The sequence below is a fragment of the Columba livia genome, chromosome 1, assembly GCF_036013475.1.
Source record: "Columba livia isolate bColLiv1 breed racing homer chromosome 1, bColLiv1.pat.W.v2, whole genome shotgun sequence".
Lineage (NCBI taxonomy): Eukaryota > Metazoa > Chordata > Aves > Columbiformes > Columbidae > Columba > Columba livia.
The window spans coordinates 51949975-51966460 of NC_088602.1; positions in this window are offsets into that span (position 1 = coordinate 51949975).

The window sequence follows — 16486 nt, forward strand, 5'->3', positions numbered from 1 at the left end:
TTTTGGTGTTTAATTCTGCTTTTTCTGGAAAGAGAGTCGGAAGCAGCTCCTCATAGCTACATAGTTTTCAGTCCTAAGTCTTAGCACTAAATGATCCATGCCTTCAGTCTTTGTAACCATCAAAGTACAAATATAGAGAAGTAGAAAGTACAAATATAGAGAAGTAGCCAGGTTAGTGACATCTCTTCAGTGTTAAAAATTTTGCAGAATATGTAAAAAATGAAAAAAACCCTTCAGAAATTCCTTTTAAACTTGGAAAGAAGAAGGAAGCAGAGGAAACAGCAGCAATTATAAATCAAAGTTAGATTGTCTCTAGAAGAACTTATGTAATAACGGTATCTCAGTATTATTAATTAAACTATGGGATGTTTATTGAACAGATTATTCTCAAGTCTGCACCACTCTTGTGTTCTACCTGATTCATTTTTACTTTATACTTTTATCTATTATTGGTGGGGCTCTTTTTACTTGGGCCATGACATGCATTTTAATAGGATATTTGTTTAACAGCCATCAAGTGAAGATTTTAAGAAGCCTCTAAACACTGTTTTGATAGTATTCACTTAGCCAAAAAAAATTGTTTAAATTTAGGCAGGTAGTAATTTATCAATGAAATAAATACAAATGAAGAAAATACAAAAGAAGCACCATTAATCTAGCTTTAAGGAATCTATAAAGTAACCTGCAAAGAATCAGTCATATTAAACAAAAATGTTTTAAATCCATCTAGATTATATTTGAGTGTTTAACTTAGGTTCCAGTTCAGAAGTTAATCACTCTTGATCTTAGAAAAGGCAATAGAGATCAGCACCCTTTATTCAGAGACGTAATCAGGAATCATAAATTCAAGATTAACATGTAGAGGTGAATATTTTCCACTACTACTTATTCATGTGTCTTAAACAGTTGCACATGTCTGTGCCTTCTAAGAGCCTATCTCATTGTTCTCAAGGAGATGGAGGTGTCTAATATTTCTTTTCTACTTTCACGTATTATCACTGAGGGAAATGCCCCTTGAGTTCTGAAAATATCTCATAGAACCAGTGAAGGGAGGGGGTCTATACATTGAACACACTGAGCTTTAGTTCACAGGTCTTCAAAGGCATTTGCTTATTTTCATTGTCTTTTCAGTATACTTGATAAAGTTGTATTGTTTTCAGTACATATAAAATATTGATAAGAAATTTCTTAAGGTGAGCCCCCAGTACAGGCTGAATTAATTCTTCAGAATTAATCATAAATTTACAGATTATTAGTGCTTTACCAGTAAATATTTACATTTGACATCTTCAGTAAGATCTTTAAAGTACATCTATAAACAGACCTATCACGGATGGAAGCAACCAAAGCTCATTTCAGCCTTCCAATTGCCCTTATTATCCAGCTATTCTTTTTATATCTAACATAATTAAGATCTTTCTGAAAAATCATGGTTTTAGTAATAATTTCAAGAATGAGGGCACACTCCTCCCTTTAAACAAAATCAAAATATAATAATCTATGATGAAAAATAACAAATATTTCAGGAGTGTTTTTGGTTTTTTTGTTTGCTTGTTTGTTTTTATTCTGTTTATGCAGAAATTCAAAATGGAACATAAATACATCCAATGTGTTATAATTCTATAAAGGTGTTAATAAGAGTGTATTGGACCAAACCTTGAGACTGTCATACTGTAGGAGGCAAACGTAGGTTGGCCCTACTATAGAAAAACCCAAAGGCCTTTTTTTCACAAGTAATTACTTTGTAACTTATTCATTTTTTATTAATAGTGTTGTAATATAATTTCAAATAACACTGTGCATTTTAAGAAACATTTTGATGAAACACAACAGGTTATTAAATAAAAGGCTTGGAAGAGGTACCTTAGTTAGAGGTAGTTGTGACTCAGTGCATTGTAGAATTTCCTGTATTAGTTTGGGATTTGGATTTTTTTTTTCTTTTTTCCTCTGTTGTTTAAAAATGAATTGGAATTATAATTTTCCTAGGCTGCCTCAGTGTTTTCTGTCAGTCAGTATTACTCACATTGTTATTTTATCTGTCAGTGGACTCCTGGCCTGTCATGGCAGAGAAAATGAGAGGGAGGATGTCTTCACCACTGAGTCACTGTGAAGACACAGTTGGAAATAAACTGTAATTTTAAATCATCATTGTTAGCCTGCCTTTTCTATTTACAGGCATGAAAATTTAAGAGAATATTGTGTAATACTAAGAAAATTACATTGTTATTTATTGTTAGGCCTATTTTTTTTTAATTATTAACTTCTGTTGAAATCTGCAAAAGAATGTTTCATTCAGATTCTTATCTGTACCTGACTGAATCATAAATGGAAAAATAGAAACAAAAAAAATCCTATGCTTTAACACACACACTATTTTATATGGATAATGTCCGTGTCTCTGTTCTTGTTGTTTGTTGTCATTGCTGTTGTCTTTTTGTTTGTTTGTTTGCTTTTTAAAATTTTTATATAGACAATTTGTTTAAGTTAAGGTAAAATGAATTTTACTTGTTTGCCCCAAGTGAATAGAAGAGTATGAAATTTTGAGCTTTGGGTTTTGTTTTATTATTTTTATTATGTTTCACTTTTCACTGCTGATCTTTCATTCCAACATTTGTTTGATCAGTCTAAAACTGTAAAAAGTCTTTCTCATGTTTTTAAACACAGGAGTTCTGAGAAATTCCCTACTTTTGCCAGAGACTCTAAAATAAAACTTTTTTCTTTATAGCATACATTATTAGAGACAAGATGTTATAGTTCGTAACAAACTAGAATTCTGAAAATGCTATCCATCTCACAGGTAATGAATGACTGTCATTCATACAATTTATGCCCAATACTAGTCCTATTTAACAGTCTATAATAAAACAACACTTGCATATTATATGTATAAATGATGATTTTAAAGTTAAGGGTAGATTCATCCTGCTTTCTCTTGGCTGTTGTGAAGGTGGGGCTGGAGCTGCTTTCCAGAGGAACATGCCTACATGACATTTTCTACAAGTATTATCTTAACCCCCCCTGTAGTCCATGCAGGTTTTGGATATGTTTACCTCAAAACAGGTAACTAGTACCATTGAAGCAGATATAAACCAGCTTTTTACTGTTCTGGACTGGAAGATGAAAGCCACGCAAAATGCCCTAGATTGTTGCAAATAGCACCCAACACTTCTGTTTCAGCAACAGAGCCAGGCTCCTAAAAAATCCAGTAAATGTTGACTGGACAACTATTCATCTCATCTTAAAGTAGATATCAGGTCTGATTAACTGCAAAGCTCTTTGGTTTCCACCTGCTCTATTGATGAAGTGTGATCTTTACAAATATAATGAGAGCGCAGGTTCATATCTACATATAGACAACTACAGAGAGGTATCTTACATATGTGCTTGTTATGGTTTTGTTGGGACAAGTTAATTTTCTTCATAGCAGTCAGAATCTTTCATTTTATTAATAGCAGCTGCACAGTCTTTTGTTCTGGATTTAGTATAAGAATAATGCGATAACATACTGAACTTCCAATGCTGTTGGCTGGGACAGAGTTAATTTTTCCTTCCAGTAGCTAGGCTGTGTTTTGGAGTTGGTATGAAAGGAATGTGAGGACTCACTGATGTTTTGACTGTCGCCAAGGAGACCTAGGGCTTTTTTAAACTTTTCAGCTTCAGGTGCAGGTAAAAGCTTGGAGAAAGCATAACAGGACAGCAGCTAGATTGACATCCAGGTTGACCAATGAGCTATTCCCTACACTAGTGTCATGCTCCATATATAACTAGAGACGGCTTTCCTGTTACTGCATTTTTGCTTTTTTTTTAGTTCTGGGATCTGCTGTCTGGAATCAGTGTGCTGTCCCTCCCAGGACCGGGCTGTGCAGCTCAATAGTTTCAAGCACAAACTACTATCCAGGCTTCTGCTTTTCTGGAATTGGCTATACAGGTTTGATGTTCGTGAGTAATTGCATTACGCATCATTTATTTTGCATGTATATATACTGTCGTTCACGGAATCACAGAATCACAGAATGTTAGGGATTGGAAGGGACCTCAAAACGTCATCTAGTCCAACCCACCTACTGGAGCAGGAACCCCTAGATGAGGTTACACAGGAATGTGTCCAGGCAGGTTTTGAAAGTCTCCAGAGTAGGAAACTCCACAACCCCCCTGGGCAGCCTGTTCCAGTGTTCTGTTACCCTCACTGGAAAGAAGTTCCTTCTCAAATTTAAGTGGAACCTCTTGTATTCCAGTTTGAACCCATTACCCCTTGCCACCGAGAAGAGCCTGGCTCCATCCTTGGGACACTCATCCTTTATATATTTGTAAACATTAATAAGGTCACCCCTCAGTCTCCTCTTCTCCAAGATGAAAAGACTCAGCTCCCTCAGCCTTTCCTCATAAGGGGGATGCTCCACTCCCTTAATCATCTTTGTGGCTCTGCGCTGGACTCTCTCCAGCAGTTTCCTGTCCTTCTTGAACTGAGGGGCCCAGAACTGGACACAATATTCCAGATGTGGTCTTACCAGGGCAGAGTAGAGGGGAAGGAGAACCTCCCTCAACCTACTAACCACCCCCCTTCTAATACACCCCAGGATGCCATTGGCCTTCTTGGCCACAGGGGCACAGTGCTGACTCATGGTCATCCACCAGAACCCCCAGGTCCTTTTTCCCTACACTGCTCTCTAATAGGTCATTCCCCAGCTTATATTGGAACCTGGAGTTGTTCCTGCCCAGAGGTAAGACTCTACAATTTGTGCTTGTTATATTTCATTAAATTTTTCCCCGCCCAACTCTCCAGCCTGTCCAGGTCTCGCTGGATGGCAGCACAGCCTTCTGGAGTGTCAACCACTCCTCCCAGCTTGGTGTCATCAGCAGACTTGCTGACTTCCCTAATCCAAATCACTGATGAATATATTGAATAATACTAGTCCCAGTACTGACCCCTGAGGCACTCCACTAGATACAGGCCTCCAACTAGACTCCGCCCCATTGACTTCTTTCCTTCAGCCAGTTCACAGTCCACCTCACTACCCGATCATCCAGACCACACTTCCTCAATTTAGCTGTAAGGATGCTGTGGGAGACTGTGTCAAATGCTTTACTGAAGTCAAGGTAGATCACATCCACTGCCCTGCCATCATCTACCCACGTTGTTGTGTCCTCATAAAAGGCAATAAGGTTTGTCAAGCACGACTTCTCCTTGGTGAAACCGTGCTGACTGCCCCTAGTGACCCTCTTATCCTTGATATGCCTTGAGATGGCACCAAGGATAAGATGTTCCATCAGTTTCCCAGGGATAGAGGTGAGGCTGACCAGTCTATAGTTACCCAGGTCCTCCTTCTTGCCCTTTTTGAAGACTGGAGTGACATTTGCTTTACTCCAGTCCTGAGGCATCTTTCCTGTTTCCCAAGACTTGACAAAGAAGATGGAGAGTGATTGAGCAATGACCTCAGCCAGCTCCCTCAGCACCTGCGGGTGCATCCCATCTGGACCTATGGATTTATGGATGTCCAGATTGCCTAATAATCCCTTACCCAGTCCCCATCAACTAAGGCGGACTCCTTCATTGTCCTGATTTCCTCTGGGCCCTCAGGGGTAAGGAGCTCCTTAGAACAGCCTCCAGCAGAGTAGTCAGGGACAAAGAAGGCATTCTGCCTTCTCTGTATCTTCTGTCACTAGGGCACCCACCTTGTTCATCAGTGGGCCTACATTGCCTCTGGTGTTAGTTTTATCTGCCATGTATTTGAAAAAGTTCTTTCTGTTGTCCTTGACCCCTCTTGCCAGGTTTAATTTCAAGGAGGCCTTAGCTTTCCTAGTTGTCTCCCTACATCCTCTGACAACAGCCTTATATTCTTCTCAAGTGGCCAGCCCCTTCTTCCATGATCTATAAACTTTCCTCTTCCACTTGAGGTTGCCCAGCAGTTCCCTGTTTAACCACACAGGTCTCCTGGCTCCCTTCCTTGACTTCCTACATGTCAGGATGCTCTGATCTTGAACCTGGTAGAAGCAGTCCCTGAACACCAACCATCTTGGGCCCCCTTACCTTCAAGCAGCCTTGCCCATGGAATTTCCACTAGAAATTGTTTGAAAAGGCCAAAGTTTGCCTTGCCGAAGTCCAGAGTTGCAATTCTGCTTGCTATTTTGTTCCTGCCACACAAAATCCTGAACTTCACCATTTCATGGTCGCTGCAACCAAGGCAGCTCTCAGCCTTTACCACTTCAACCAGAACCTCCTTCTTAGTGAGGATGAGATCCAGAAGTGCACCTCTCCTAGTCAGCTCCTCCACCATTTGCATCAGAAAGTTATCATCAAGGCACTGGAGGAACCTCCTAGACTGCGGCTGGCTGGCTGAATGGTCCTTCCAGCAAACATCAGGGAAGTTAAAATCCCCCACAACAACCAGGGCCTGTGACTGTGAGACCACTCTCAACTGCCCATAGAAGGCCTCATCAACTTCCTCAGCCTGATCTGGTGGCCTGTAATAGACGCCCACAACAGTATCACCCCTGTCAGTCTGCCCCTTAATTCTCACCCATAGACTCTCAACTCGCTTCTCATCAGTCCTTGGACAGTACTCAATACATTGTAGTTGCTCTCTCACATAAAGAGCAACTTGACCACCACGCCTGGCTGGCCTGTCTTTCCTGAATAGGACATAGCCATCCACGACCACATTCTAGTCATGTGAACTGTCCCACCATGTCTCTGTAATTGCCACTAGGTCATAATCTCCTGCCCGAACACAGTTCTCTAACTCCTCCTGCTTATTCCCCATGCTGCGTGCATTGGTGTACAGGCATTTCAAAGGGCGAGCTGAGCACACTGATTTCACCCCAGGGGTGTGGAAGTCCTCCCAGCCTTCATCAACTCTAGAGTACTGCCCCACTGATGCAAGCCCAGTTACAACCCCAACCACATCATTGCTGTTTTTGTTATTATTATGATTACTATTATTTTTTATTTTTATTACCTTTTCTTCCTTTGTTGTCCTATTAAACTGTCCTTATCTCAGCCCACAAGTTTCTCCTCTCTCACTTGGAGGGCTGGAGGGTAAGCGAGTCACTGTGTGGTTGTGCTTGTCAAATGGTGTTAAACTATGACAGTGCTTAAGCCATAGAATCAGAGTATAGTTTAGGTTGGAAGGGACCTTAAAATACAATCTAGTCCAACTCCCCTGCAATGAGCAGGGAATCTTCAACAGATCAGGCTCAGAGCCCCATCCATCCTGGCCTTGAATGTCTCCAGGGATGGGGCACTATCACCTCTCTGGGCAACCTGTTCCAGTGTTTCACCACATTCATTGTAAAGAATTTCTTCCTCATGTCTAACCTGAAACTCCTCTCTTGTAGTTTAAAACTGTTGTTGCTTGTCCTATCACAACAGGTCCCGCTAAAAAGTCTGTCTCCATCTTTCTTATAGGCCACTTTTAAATACTGAAAGGTCATATATATTCATTTCAGTTTCCTCTTCAAATCTGTGTTTAGACTTATGAATCTGTCATTGTGACCAGCACCTAATTTCACAATTATTTACTCCAGACAAGGACTCAATACAATTATAATAGACAAAACAGGCTGTGTTCAACTATTACTTTGAAGAAAGATGCAAAGCAAACTGTTGGGACTGTTTTTTTGCCTGTAAGTGACAATGTTTTTTCAGACATCCTATTAGGGACATCCTATTAGCCATTAAACCTCATCTTAGTAACAGGAACTGTGAAAAAACAGCCCTGCAGACTCATATTTTAGAACTGTTTTGTTTAGGAAGTGGCACATGTTTATTTAAAATTATTGATTCTCTTGGGAAAAGGACACATTTTAAGGTGAATAAATTAAAAAGTAATCCATATAAATAAAATGAGAAAGTACTGTATTGAATCATGACTTAGAAAACAAATGCAGTTTCAGCAACATAGCAAAAAGACAAAAAGTGAAATACAATTGTCAACCATTTTAAACCTTTTAGTTACATATATAGCTCATGGTTTAAAATCACAACTGAGGAGACATGGAAAGATCCATTACTTTAGATAACACAACGTAGATCAGAGAGAGCCTTGAACTAAAGGCCAAATAAACCATGGGAAAGAAAAATAAAATAGATGTCTCATAACTGATCTTAAAAATCTAGTAATGTGAAAAAAAAAAAGTGATTGTCCTGTCATTTATAAATGAAATGAAATAAAATATTTAACAATTTTTGAAATATAACATTTCCAAAATCCCCCTTTGTTTTCTTATAAGTGTTTTAGTTTTCTGCAAAGATTGCATATAGAATGTTGAAGAGGTTCATTACATAGCATACAAATGGAAATTAAATTATATAAAATCTTTTGCAGAAAACCAAATGACAGTCAAAAAATAATGAAACATTCTGCATGTTTAAAGGTGCAATGTTTCATGTTGTTAATTTGTGGTTACCTACTTAGGTTTCAAATATCATAAAAACATATTTATCAACATTTTTATTTTAATTTACAGATCTGCTAATGGATTTGCATGTCTTTCAGACACTGTTAACCAAAAAAACATGTTCTACTTTTATGTTAATGATTTGAAATACCAAATATATAATTAAAAGAATCAATGTATTTCTTTCATTTGTAAGTGAATCACCAGTGAAAACCTTTGAAATAACTACAAAATGTAAATTCTTGTCCTGAACTGTCCCGAAGGATACAGCCAAATAATGTTTTTACTTAACCTGATTGGGCAAAACCAGAAAGGAACAGCAATCTCTATGCACAATTTTCTAAATTGCTGTCACTATATTAATGTATGTTTCTGCTTGGCTTCTGCATGTCACAAGAGAGCATAACTCTGTGACTTTGCTGTTCCAAATCATATATATTTAGACAGAGGTCAACCATAATCGTCACCAGTAACTGGTAGTTTCCTGCTATGTTTAAAACCAAAGAATCTAATTCATTAACCAGCACACCGGAGAATATTAATTTTGCAGTGTATTTAGTTCCATATGACAGTCAAGAAAAAGGTACTTTTAACATAATAAAAAGACAAAGGTCAGGAATTTTCTTGAGTACAATTAACCAGATTAATTGTTTGAATGGTGGCAGTAGCTCTTTCTGTTTTCTCACATATGTGAGTTATTAATGTATGACAAATGAGCCTTGATAGATGAGACAAGGATTATGACATTGTAAGGAGTCTTTTTTTTTTGCTGGTGTAATGAGCAATGACATGGAACAATAAAGTAGGTACTGAAAGTTATGTTATGACATACATTTTTGCCTTTTTGAATCTAGCCTAACTCCCCATCACCTTCTGAATCAGAACTGGAAAATCTAATTCACTAGAACTGTGAAACTGGTATTTTTACAGTGTGTCACATTTTGTCATTCTTGGAATTGAGAAGGAAATGCAGTGAAAATAAGAGTTCTTCCAAACCCATCATAATATGTACTAAAATGAAAACAAAAGGCTGCTTTAGAACATGTGAGAAGATACTTAGGGTGAAAAAAAATATTTGTAAATTTATGTATCAATTAACACTTTTAATAAGTTTGAAAGGTATATCCTACCTGATATCTTATCAAAGCTAGCTTGTTAAGGGTATACAAATGCCTAGACTTCTTAACTCAATAAGAAGGAAATAATGAACATTGTCTTCAAAATATTGTGGGATTATTTTTTTCCAGATCATTTCAGTAATCTGTTTAACATGATGGCTCCCATGAACAACCAGTTATCAGAACTCTGGGTAATAACTACTGGGAACAAGAAATATTGTAAACCAAGTACACCAACAGGGAAATTGTAGCATCAAAATAAATATACCTTGAAACAAAGACAGACATTCTAAAGTTTGAAGAAGCACATTAAGCCATTAAAGATAAAATTTTAAGACATGTCTGTATGAATAAGGATAATGAATTATAATTTCTGATGTAACAAAACACAATTTGTTATGTATTTGCTTTCAGAAAAATCAGGTTGATGTTCTTAAAGATGGACAAAAGAATTAATCTCTTTATGTTATTGACTAAAAGAAAGGAAGCAACAGAGAGCTCAAAGGGCTAGAATAGACATAAGACATTAAAAAGTTATAAACTTCACAGACTTCATACTATTTTTGTTTGTTCTATTCAACTATTATTTCCTCACTTAATAATCTAAATTAAATGTTTTCCTTTTCCCTTCTTACCTTTTCCCTTCTATACCTTTCTCTTCTTTTCCTTCTTTAACTTTCCTTCTCCTCTCATCATTGAAACTTTATTTGCTACTGACAAAATAAATGAATTGGCTGCCAGGTTATCACATGCTTCTAGCCTTTTGTTTGTTCGCCTTGGTTTTCTATCATTTGATTTTCTGTCTCTTATTTCTGTTTCTCATGGTAATTCTGACTCTATTTAGTTTACTTTTTTGCTTGCCATTTTCTCATCTTGATGAAATGATGCAATAGAGAGAATCTACCTTTTTCATTACGAAACACAGATTAGACTACGAAAGACACGGTATGATTAATGTATGATGGAGCGTAGCTGGACAACAATACTCAAAGTGGATACTAGGGAATCTCCAAACATCCTTTGTGACACAATAATAAAAGAGGATTTTAGCCTATCACTTGAACAATATAGCTGCCCTATGATATTCAAATCACTTCATGGTTTGATAAAGATTACAGGTCTAGACAGTTTACTGCTTACATTACCATAATAAGAATGTAATATTTCCTTCTTCAGAACCTGTAGTTAAGTGGAAGGAGACAGTCACTACAGATTATCTTAATCTTCATTAAAGATTAAGCCTTTATTTCTTTTATTAGTTGGAATTTCAAATGTCTTTCCTGCATGAAAAAGAAGATGTGATCTGTTACTGACACTTGTGAAGTCTTTTACAGGAACAGGAGCCAGGTTGTTGTACCTTGAAAAAGAATGTGGGGTTATAGCTAGCCTCAAGAAGAATATTAGTTAGAAATGCCATCCTCTTAAAAAAAAAAAAAAAAAAAAAGGCAATAAAAACAAACAAAACCAAACAAATAAATAAACAAACAAGAACAACAACAAAAAAGCCTATTACAGACTCAAGCCATGACAGTGAATTGTTTTATTTGATTCAGCCCCAGCTAGGCTCTGTATTTTACGAATGATGGAGTCTAATCTTAGATGTTTCAGGAGAACAAAAGAAATGATCAAGAGGGCTAAAAACCATGAGGCAATGTGAGGCCTATAAGGCAAAGACGAAGATATTTGTGTTGTTAACTTTAGGGTGGTGGTTTTAAACAGATGATCTGAAGATCACGCAGAGAATCTTTTGCTCAGCACTTAAAAAGAATACAAAAGACATAAGCAAACAAGCCTAGTATTGATAATCTTATATTAACTGTATAAAAACCATCATTTTCATGGGAAAATGTTGCTGATCCACCACCTGAAAATATTTAAAAGTTTTTGTTTCAGGCAGCAAAAGATTTGATGTAAGTTTGCATATCCAGAGGAAGGCCATGAAGATGATCAGAATACCTCTTCTATAAAGACAGGCTGAGCCAGTGGGATAATTCAGCCTGGAGAAGAGAAAGCTCCAGGGAGACCTTATAGCAGTCTTTCAGTACCTAAACAGGCTTACAAGAAAGCTGGAGAGGTTCTTTTTACAGGGGCATATAGTGATAGGACAAGGGTTAATGGCTTTAAAATGAAAGAAGGCAGTTTTAGATTAGGTATAAGGAAGAAATTCTTCACTATGAGGGTAGTGAAGCACTGGAATACGTTACCCAGAGAAGCTGTGGATGTTCAAGGCCAGGTTGGATGGGGCTTTGAGCAACCTGGTCTAGTGGAAGGTATCCCTGCATATGGCAGGGGGAACTGGAACTAAATGATCTTTAAGGTCCCTTCCAACCCAAACCATTCTATGATTCTATGATTCTATTATTCTATGATCCCCATAGCATTTGTGGTAGGAGTCCACTTTTTCAATTGCCATGGGAAAAAATGGAAAAGCAAGGCAAGGCAAAAGGGCAAGGCAAGGCAAGGTAAAAGGGAAAGGCAATGCAAGGCAGAAGGGGAAGGTAAGGCAAGGGAAAAGGGCAAGGCAAGGCTAAACAGCCAGGCAAGGCAAGGCAAAAGGGCTAGGCAAAGCAAAGCAAGGCAAAAGGTCAAAGCAAGTTAAGGCAAGAAAAGGCAAAAGGGCAAGGCCAGGGGAAATGGCAAAGCAAGGCAAGGCAAAAGGGCCAGGCAAAGCAAAGCAAGGTAAAAGGTCAAAGCAAGTGAAGGCAAAAGGCCAAGGCAAGGAAGGCAATGGAAGGCAAGGCAAAAAGGCAAGACAAGGCAAAAGGGCAGAGCAAGGGAAGGCATCTTACGCATTTAAAAAACTCTTGGGTCCTACCCTTTCTGTCTTCCAGCAAAATTTAGAATGTTTCAGAAAATAACAAACAAACAAATAAACAACAACAACAACTACTACTTCTGGAAGCAAAGTTTCTTGTACTTCAGAAAACACCTTAAATGTGGTCTCTTTCATTAATGTTCCTCTGTTAGCCAGTCACTAAAACAGGAACCAGCACATTGCTGAAAATATTTCTTTATTACAGTTGTAGGACTCCCAAATGAGTTGCTTGAACCTTTGAAGCTGCACTTGTGAGACTGAAATGCTGTTAAACATTCCTCATTCAACAAAGTTTCCAAAGCCACAGGTTTGTTTGGAAATATTTCATGTTTGAGCTGTGTAATAGATCATCAAGCATACTATTTTTTAACACACCTTGGTTTCTGTTACATCTAGTACCTCTAGGGAAGCTCATTTACAGGGGATTTTAATAGCCATATTTTCAAAGTTTATGTGAGTTTCATCAGTTTGGTGTGTGGTTTTGTTGTCGTTGTTGTTTGTTTGTTGTTGTTGTTTGTTTGCTTGTTTGTTTGCTTTGTTGTTGTTTTTTTTTTTTTTTTATGTTTGAAATGTATAAAGCTGAAGCAATGAGTTTGAGTATTTTGAGAATAAGGTCCTAACAATTTTCTGTGTCACTCAGAGCAAGTATGGAGGGTAGAATTGTCCTGTTTCTTCATTCCTTCTGACTTCTCTGAGGATTTGACCTAAATTAATTTACATTCTGCCTTTCTGAAGAATTTGATCTCAAGTGTCAAGGCATACAGTTCATTTAAAGAGCTCTAGTACCCTTAGGTTTGGATTCTAGCACTGCTCTCAAGTCTGTCTACTCCTGCCATTAAGCTCAAATGTAAATAGAGGTATAGAGGAAGACAGCAACAATTAAGTTATTTTTACTTAAAAAAAGAGAAAATGCATATATACCTTCATCATTGTTACCAAACAAAATTTATTTGTTGCACTTATTTTTATGCATGCATATGATTATATACTACCACCATTCTTTACACAATGTTATTTAAACAATACTTTCTTCAGGGTGGTGATTTGTCATCTTCAATATTGTAAAATGTAGCATTTAATCATTCTGTGCCATAGGCATAATAAATGGAAAGCTAATATGAGGCATGGTATTGCTGCTTAAGCAAGAGAATACTAAAAGTATTTCTTCATTTATTGTGTGAATTGAGAGCATTATATATAAGAACTGCTGCAGCAAAATCTCCATAGACTAGTGAAATCAAATAGATAACACAAGTATTCTAATGCTGTATTTGATCACTGAGGATACAAATATCTATGCCATCATCTAATAAAGTACAAGTTAACATGATTCTGTATTATTTGAATTTAATATCTCCCCATTTTCAGTTTAATGCAAAACTTTTAGATTTATATGAAACAATTTAGTATCTACTGGGGAGTTTATTTCTGTCAAATAATTTACAAAAACGTTGGAGTTCATAACAAACTGCACTCCAGAGGGGAATAGAAAGCAGTAAAGACTTCATAAATACTTTCTGTTGGGTATCATAAAATTCATTATCATTATAAATGTACACACTGTGTTAAAAAGTAATTTAATTTCTTACAAAATTTCTATAATATAGATTCGTGTCACAGTGGGATATACACTGTTTTAAATTCTGTGAGCTTTCATGTACTTCACAGACTCCAAGGGTTTAAACACACTATTTAGCATCTGAAGAGCTGTGCTATTTTGAATGAAAAAGAACCAGTACTTGAATGCCTAGGATTTTTGGGGACTATTCACACAACTTACAGTCTTCAAAATAAATATTTATGTTGTATTTAATTTAGTATATGGGTTGGCTGTAAGCATTAGCTTTCCCCATTGGTACTATCTTCTGACAGAAATCAGTGGAATATATTTACTAGAATTTACTTTGGAGAAATTAGCTTATATATAAATGTAGGAATGGTTGAAAAGTTACCTACTTGTACCATCATGATATATTTTATTCTGTTAGGATGGAGATTTTATGGCCTTTTCTTCTTCTGTGTTTTTCCTCTGTTCTCCACTTCCTTCTCCCAACAGAAATGGATGCACTGAAATGCTATGGAAGAGACAGGTTTCCTTTGTTCAAATATAGGCTAGTATACAATGAAGGAAAGTCTTTTTTTTTTTTTTTTCCTCCACATGATTTAGCTTCTTTTTGTCAAATTATACCATTTACATATTGGATATTTACTGGATGTGAATGAAAGTGTCATTCTTTTTGGTGTTTAATCTTTGCTAGCATGAATCCCAAATGAGTAGGTGGGAAATTATTGTTATGGCATATAAAAGAATTTGTTCTTTCTTTTATATATACTATCCCTGTAGTTTCTAGTAGAGATCTACAAGATCCAACGTGACCTCTCCACTTACATCCTCCTTCCATCTTTTGGCCCTTGCTCCTGCCTGTGACTCCATTTCTTCCACTTCAACACTATGACTTCTCAAGCCCTGCTGTCCCTTCTCCTGTTTCTAACAATGTAAGCATACTGTAATATCCAGCAGCTTCTGAAAGTCAACCCTTTATTTCCCCTTTCTTTTCTGTATCACTTCTTCCCTTCATAGGTGTACTCCTTGAACTCACAGATTATAGCAATTGCCTCAAGTTCCTTTCCTCTCAATCCTCACCATAGATCCTCTCCAATTTGACTTTCATTGTGCACCAAGGATATGCTAACATCAAGGCCTACAATGACCTCTACATGTCAAGTCTCAGGGCCTTTGCTCCGTACTTGAACTCTGCTGTTTTTATCATGACTGATCATACATTCCCTTTCAAAACCATGCCTTGCCTTTGCAACTCTGTCCTCTCCTCACCATTTAGCTCTTCTGATTTGAACATGTAACAGATGGGCCACAAGCGGGAAAGAAAGGGAACTGCACTAGACTTCTGAAGCTCTGTTAAGTACAAATACTGATCTTTTCTCAAAAAGACCCTCTCATATTGCAATATGAATTTCTTAATGTAAGCAACAAAAGTGTGATTCTCCACAGCTTTTATAGTTCTGTCATCTTTGGCAGATTTATACTCCACTTCTCTTTTCATATTATTTTTGAGTTGTGGAGGAGTGGTAAAGGCAGCCAGCAGCATACTACCATGCTGTTTTTCTGATCTACAAATAGCCTTAAAGTATCATCTCATGAGACAATATAACAGGCTTGATCTATCATAACCTTTCTGTCAGGCTTCTGAAGAAAATAGAATTGAAGGTGCAGGAAAAAAAAAATCTCTTATTTGTAGCTAAGTGGATACATATAAAACTTTATTCCCCTAAACCATAATGAGTTCATCATTTGGACCTGGATGATCAGTGACATCCTATAACTTCAGTGTTTTAGTTTATTATCCATAGCTGATTCACAGTTTTTAACTCAGTGAGTATTACCATCAGCATTTATAAGTATTTTAGGATGTTGTCAAGACAGTTCAAGTTCTTCCCAAATTTACAAAATTGCTAAGAGAATGTTGAGATGAAATATATGAAACATAAAAGCTCTGTGAAGTCAGAAATAGTGTGGTTTGGAGTTTCAAATATTTTTCATAAAATTACTTCTGTATTGCTTTGGTATTTTGAACATTATCATGTTGCAGTTAAAAAGATAATATGACACTTCAAAAAGAAGAAAAGTTTATTCCAATTAATTATTTTACCTGTAATCTAGGAAACACATTCAGAGCTCCAGCTGAAGAAACAAAACTTGGCTTATCTTTTGTACCCTGCAAGAGTCGACTTACCCTTACCCTTACCCTTTTGAACAAATTTGATTCATTCTAATTATTATATTGACATGTTTAATCACTCCCATAAAAGTTCTGAAGACAAACAAAACTCAGCTGACAGAAAAAGAAAGAGATAACATGGAAAATTATTTTAAGGATTTGCAGTATTTATCATCATATTCAACTCTTCACTTACAAAATCACAAACTAGCCTTATATTCTAATAAGATCTTTAGCATAAATATTGTTTAAACTGTAATTTGGAGCATTATGACATAATATACCATAAAACCAAATATGAGGAGAAAGAAGGGAGAATAGCAGAGGAAGTAGGAAGACAAACAAAACACAGTATCTGGCAAGATTATTTTTTCACAGTAGAATTAAGCCTTTTTGTTGTTTTGTTTTGTTTTGTTTTG